Here is a 7375-nt window from a genome sequence, read left to right as displayed (position 1 = left end):
TCCTTTATATTTCATGAGGGGACCCACATGCTGRTACTGAGAGACAGAGCCCAAGTGTCTGTAAGCTTTTTGTCAGGTAAAAAGAGAAGAAAAAGGCAAGGAACAAGAGGAAAAGCAAAGCTAAGAGGCATCTATTAGATGTCACTAGGCTTTTGTATTCATGTCAATGATTCAGGATTAGAGTATTTGAAATAATCTTATTGAGAGAACTCAAAAGCCCCACAGAGGGAAAGCCTGCTCGGTAGCATATGGCAGAGCAGCAGACAATATCTTATTAAGGATGTGTTAGCTAACACCATTACTTTTTATATTACATTACTGAACTCTGGTGCCTCAGCCCGTTAGCGAGATGCCGTAGTTGTGGAATGCCAGATTGGAYGTGTTGTTACAAACCCAAAAAGATTTGGCCAGGGGCAGGGAAAGGGGGGTGGCAATGGGATGCTGCTCCCTCAGCCCTCCCTGGGAAGGRGAAATGATGTCCCCAAAGGAAAGGATGGCCACACAGAGCTCAGAGTCTGTGACAGTACCCAGCTCCCCCCACTGYGGGTGACCCCTTCTCAGGGGTGCAGAGGGCGGGCAGCTGCTGCTCCAGCTCCCAGAAAAAATCCCAAACTATTGCCAGACTCCGCTTCTTGTCAGATGAAGGGAATTTAATTTTGTTATAGTGAATGCTGTTAGTCTAAAAATCTTTCTTTGCTCTTGGACAAAAGCTTGTAATTGGAGAAATAGCTCTTTTTAAAGTTATCTTCATCTGCCTACACCTTTAGAGGCAGCAAGAAACCAAAGACAAAACAGTACTGTTCATAGCATTTCAATGATTGCTCTGAAAGGCTCTATATCTGGGTCACCTTACTACAGTCCAGTCTATAATTTCAGTGACTTGATATAAAGCCTTTTAATAACTAATTTCATATCATTCACATATTACCAGCGACAGAAAATTCATATACTCGTTTCTTATTTCCAGATGCTGTTTTTAAAAGGTGGGTAGAAAATTATTCATTCCACTTTAAAAAGAAAAAAACTCTAAAATACTGTCCTTAGCAAAAAAGTAAACACCCAGTTGATACAGTAATATATTCTGATCACAAACTACCTATGCAAAGTTGCTAATGTGACACACTGGGAACTTTGTATGGCTTTTCTGTACTTTTCCAGAACTGTTACAGAAAAAATATCACGATGTTACAGGGAAAGAGGAAAAGTCATGCCAGCATTTCCCACTACTACTACAGAGACTTGCTGCTCTCCAAGGACAGTGTTAAAACCATTTCTAGAAACTTAGTCACGATTTGCACAGTAACCTGCAAGTGTTTCTTACTCTCTTTTAATTTYATTAGTTAGATGTTGTATTATAATTAAATATCTCCAGCAGGCAGAAGTGCCTTTGAATTTAGCATAGTTATTTTTGTAAGTGTGGCCAATTACTTACAAGAATACATTTYGGTGGCTGGAACATGCAAACATTTATGACAACTTGCAGGAAGAAAACTACTCACAYACACCTCAGCTCCTGCAGAATAAGGCTCAGGTTGTGTTTTTACCCAATAAACTCTGGGGTARAGCTGAGATACATTTTTCATGTTCAGAAGAATTTTAGCTAATCTGCATTAAAACTGAGGAYGATCTTTGCAAATACATTTCCCCATTGCTCTTATTCATGTATGCATTCCCACTGCGACAGCAAATATGGAAATAAATCAGGTGTTAAGATGGAACAGGAAATTTATCCACTCCAGAAACTATGTGTTTATATATATGCATATGAGAAAAAGACGGTATCTTTTTCCCCAAAAAATAAATCCTCACTCTTGAGAGAGAAGAGCTGGCACTGAGCTGCGTGGAGCCCACTGCGCCCAGCTCATCCTCCCTGCTGCAGGACATGCTTTGAAGTAGGAGTTCATATTAAGAAATCGATAGGTATGGAGAGCACATTTGAAGTTTTGTGACAAGAAACAAAGGGATGGATCACCCTGCCAAGCCCTGGGCTCCTACTGGGACCAGAGCATTCAGAGCTTTCCTGGTGCTGCAGGAGGTCACTGCATCAAACTTTTTTAAGCACCTCCAACCTCGGTTGCCCAAATCTTCCCACCAGAATGGAGCAGCAGAGTAATCAATGAGGTCTCAGTTAGAATCCTTTGCATAAGAAAATCTACAGGGACTTAAGGATGGACTTTGAGGACTAAAACAAACCCGTGCTGTCTCCTAAAATTGTTAACTCTTGCTGAACAGGACTGAGATTTTCAGGAARAGCCCAAGGGGCATTCAACACAAGCTTTTTATTTTCCATAGAAAAATCTCAATCTCAACTTTTRCTCTGCATCTGGAGAGCCATTTCTCTTCAGGAATGGGATCATCTCCCTGTTGAGAGACTACAGARCATTCAGCACAATGAGCCTGCTTTTCATTTGCTACATCACCAGAGATTTTAAATAGTAATAATCAAGTGTAAGATCACAGTTAGCTAAAGCCCCAAACACTGCTGCGGATTCAAAAGGCATCACTGAGAGGAGTAAGTAACTATTAGAGTAGTGTGAAATGTTTGCAGTGAAACCCAAAACCACATAAGACTTGCCTGGTTTGGGATTCAATAACAAACTGAAAACTCAGAACAGGTTTGCTGAGAAACTCACAAACCTTCTGAGTGAAGCTCAGACCAAATTAAGGGTTTGCATAATTCTTCTGAGATGGTACAAAAATTCTTATACTTGGAGGCAGAGAGAAGAGAAATCAAACAAACAATAAGCAGAAGCTGTTTTGACCCTGACTAAGTTCATTCAGACCCAAGAGCAAAATAAAGGAATTTATAAGCAGCAGTGATATGTGCCAACCCCAACAGRCTGAAACCAAGAGATTTTTGCAAGAATCCTCACAGAGTTACCCCCAGCTCTAGTGATTTCATCACCAGAAAGAGGACTGACACCACATGCATGAGGAGCATTGGTAGAGGGGCAAGCATGCAAGCCCAAATCTCAGTGTGAGAAGCATYTACGGATCAGAGTCTCCCATTTATCTCACAACAGCTCAAAATGCCTTTGGTTGCCTAAGTCATGTGGGAAATGTTCYGGGTAATGCTTCTCAGCTGCATCAATCACAACCAAATCCTGGAKGATGTGTGTTTGGGTCCCTCCCCTGTCAGAAATGTGTGGGTTCACAGGCTCCTGGAGCTYACATGGAGTGCTCGAGGCCAAATTCTGCCTCTCTGAACACCCTGCTTAGAGACCCGGGGGGGTTTAGGCAGCACAGCCTTAAAACACAGCCTGGGAGACATCTCTGTGCAGTGCTGGGGGTGGCCCTCTGTCACCCAGGTTCTGCTCCTGGGCCTCCCTCCTGATGGATCAGTAACTCCCATCTGGCTCTGGAGGGGGCCCAGCAGCAAGGGGGGTRCTTTCAGTACAAAATTCCGGATAATAGACCAATATTCAGGCCCAGGGACATTTTGCACCCAGATCTTGTGGTCTATCAGAGAGTTCCATGCCTGCCCTCCTGTTCCTTCTGTGTGGAAAACCCAGCCAAGGATGCAGCAGTGATGGCACCCCCAGGCTGYTGCAGCCCCATCCCTGGTGTGAGCAAGGGGAGAGCAGGGCACCAGCAGACACAGCTTCCTCTGACTCCACACAGCCAGGTTCTGGCACTGGTATGGCCAGGGGGACAAGATCTGACCAGGACAGGCCAGGAACTGGGACTCCTGCAAAGGAGTCACTGCCAGAGCACCTGGCATCTCCTGCCACRTCGCTGTGACACCGGTGCTGTGACAAACCCACGTTCCTGTGGTCTGGTGGGGATCATCTGCAGCACTGACCCCATCCCCTGCAGCAAAGCATCACTCAGCAGCTCCTCCCGAGCAAATAAACCACCTCAGCTCCTCAACAGAATCTCTCCTGGAGGGCAGGCTCTGCCTGGATCCCCATCCCCATCCCCCCAGACATGCAAAGCTACTGCAAAACACATTATTTGCCACATCTATCTAAGCAGTGTGTTTGTGGGGAGGATGCAGGGAGTGTGATACAGACACTTTTCCACCTGCCTGGTATTTAGGATGAAAATATTATCAGGCCTGTAAAATACAATCCACTAYGTGATGACTTGTAAAGTGTTAAAACAGAGGTAATGACTTTCCATGTCATTGCACAGTGAAATCCTACCCACAAACATAAAACTTTTCAAGCTAAAGGCTGAAAGATCTCAAACCCATCTGTAGTAAGTTGGCTGGGTGTGCTGGSACAGGGTACAGAGAGCCCAGATGAGCAACCTGCACATATCAGAAGCACAGAGACCTTTCAGACATTGATAGCAGGTCATGCATTAAAATGTACTTTGATGTCATCTGATAACAAGGCACAGAAAATATTACAGCCTCCAATCCATGGGGCCCCACCCCTGCTCCATGGACAAGTGATGGCACTGCAAAGCCACAAACCTCTTCATTGCCAGAGGGAGCCTCATTGCTCCCAAATTGCATCCAAAACGCCACCTGAAGAACCTCAGTGAGTTACCAGAGCAGGGCCAGAAGAAGCCCTGACCATCCCCATGGTGTTCTGCCCCCAAAGGTCACACAAACCCACCCAGGGGGCCTCCAGCATGAAACCTCTTGGTTTATTCCTCAGCTAAAGATTATCAATCCAAAAGGCATCTGCTTGTTTYCAGCCCTTTTTCCATGCAATGTCACAGGCAGGATATACATGATGTATATGGTATATATATTTTCTGCCACTATATTTGGGATTGCAGTGGTTATTCCTATTTTATCAGTCAATAGGACTCCTGTTTACTGGATGCTGCCATAAAAGGTAAAGAAACCCCAGAGGCATTGGTAACACCATTAAATATCGGTCCTGACAATGGGAAATTGAGTTTAAAAGTTTGGAACGTAGTGCCAAGAGAGGAGCCTTTTTCCTGAACCAAGGAATAACATAAAGCCCCACTTTCTCCCCTATGTGACTTTTGTCATTATCATCTTTTCTGATTCTTACAAAGCAAACCTAATTAGGAAGCTCTCTCATTAGTCTTCCAGAAAAATTAGCACAGCTTATGCTAATTACTCCTGTAAAATTTAATAAACTCGTTGAAATGGGAATAGTCTAATGAGGTTTTATTTATTGAACTAAGATAACTGTAAGGAAAAAGGTTAGGACACCAGGATATCCAGAGTGGTAATAAAACTACAATTTATTCAATTTCTTCACAGGAATTTTATTGCGAACCTTTTAAATTCAAATATGAGTTACAATTTGAAAGTTAAATCAATCTAGAATTTAATTTAATAACAGGAAGTGCTCTGTGTTTTCTTTAAGTGTGATTACAATACAGCTCTGCCACTGCACTCGTAGGAGAAATTGTGCATTTGTATTGTGACAATAATACCCCTTTTAAAATGAGTTCCTGTTCATCAGATCTTCATCTCACCACATGTAACTGGATTATTGATAAAATATACAGGCTATGCTAAGAAGATGATACAGACACACACAGGTTTCCAAGAAATTTCCTTGGGATAACTGCTCTGTAAGCATAATAGATTGATTTTGTTCTCCAGAGCAAATTTAGATCACTATTTTATGTGAGTATAAATTTCTTTCCCTTTCACTGCTGTATTTGCTGATACTGTACTAGAACAAAGTATAAAACAATTTGATAAAGGATAAAGTCAGAGACTGTTTCAAAAATAGCTACAGACCTTTTTTAAATCCCACATTTTCATTTAATAAAAATAAAGAGTTTGATTTCACATATAACCAGGGTTTGAAGAAGAATACAGCAYATGTAACTCTGAAGCTGCCAAAGCGCCTCTTTTCCAAGTTCACCAAACCACCACAAATCTGAGCCTGCTCTATCCTGAGTCTCTCCAGCCTCATCAAAGAGAATTTATCAATCAAAAATAATATTCCAGCTTGTCAGAGGAGGATAGCATTTCCATGTAAGTACATATGTCAAAAATCCCATGGATAGATTCTATGTTAAACTCTATGTTAGGTCAGAGTCTGTGGATTCACAGGATTTGATGCAAGAGTTATATTAAATCCATAGGAAAAGACTTGATCAGAGCGTCAGGCATGTGGGAGTGCTTTAGCCCAAATGGTAAATGAATTCTCTAAGCTCAACRCAAATAAAAATAACTAAATATGGCTTTGCATATCAATTGACATAACAGTTAAAAACTGTGTGCATGGAGAAGTGACAATGGAGTACAACCAAACACATGGCCTGACTTGTGCAGGCATTTTCATCAGAGAACAATTTTAAAGGACTCGTTTTAAGGTAAAAAGGCTCCGGATAAATCACTTCATCCTTTCCAAACCAAAGGGGACAAGAAAAATGAATAGGATAAATGTCACAAGAAACATCACTAAAGCCACTAACTGTATAAAAGCACATACTTGCTTGGCCTAAATTGTTTGAACTAGCCCYGGCCAAGAAAAGGTTTTAAGTACCCTACTGGGACAGATGCGAAGCGGCAACAATAGAAGCCACACTAATGCAATCCAGGTAACACAATCCTGTTTCAAAAACACGGGGAGGGCTAATTACAGTACTGCTGAGTCAAATTTCTTATACCATTGCAACCCACAGGAACAGGTCAAAATCAAGTGTTATTCAAACCACAGTCATATCAACCTTCTGTATCAAAGTCACAATTTAAAACCAAGCGAAGAACTTAAAAGCTTAACCCATTCACAAGCCAAGTGTGATYCAGTGCGGGTGGTAAGGCAGGGTTTGTGTTATCAGCTTTGAATTGTGTTTAGCTTGCATTTTAAGAAGAAACTTCAAAATTKGGAATTATTGCATCAATTCGTGTGAATACTGAGGAATGGATCACTGCTAGGAAGCTAAAGATGTTTTTTTCCTGTACCTATTTTCYTCATTTTGCAGGAAGCATGTAACAGACAGCATCTCTGGCTTTCAAAATTGAAAATGATTTGCAACTGGCAGTTTTGCATACTAGATAGTTAAACAAAATATTTCTGTAAACCTGCCATTAGCATCTTAACATCTCACTTTCCAGTACAATGAAAAATTCATGTGAATTTTGTAGCTTTCATGTCACTCAAAATGCCACTCTAACACCATGTTTATAGTGTTCAGCTCTGCAGCATGCTTATAAAACACAGCTCTGTACAGGTTTCACTGTGGGGTTTTCCCCCCCACACACTTTCTCTGGTGCTACCTGATGCTCAGAGAAGATGAAAATATGCCTAGTTAAAATAGATAGAGATATCTTCTGAGAGTTAAACATTCTCAGGATCACTTATTACAGCTAATCAAAACATCTGCTATAAAGCATCCAATATCTGCACTTTCCTACCCAATCCATCCAAGAACAGGGAGCTGGGATGAGCACAAGGCTCTGGACTGCTCTCCACGTGGGGCCCCCAAC

Source organism: Malurus melanocephalus, unplaced genomic scaffold (assembly GCF_030028575.1).
Source record: "Malurus melanocephalus ecotype Western Australia unplaced genomic scaffold, MMel_1.1 scaffold_835, whole genome shotgun sequence".
Classification (NCBI taxonomy): domain Eukaryota; kingdom Metazoa; phylum Chordata; class Aves; order Passeriformes; family Maluridae; genus Malurus; species Malurus melanocephalus.
The sequence above is the reverse complement of the archived record's forward strand: the minus strand, read 5'-3'. Positions refer to the sequence as shown.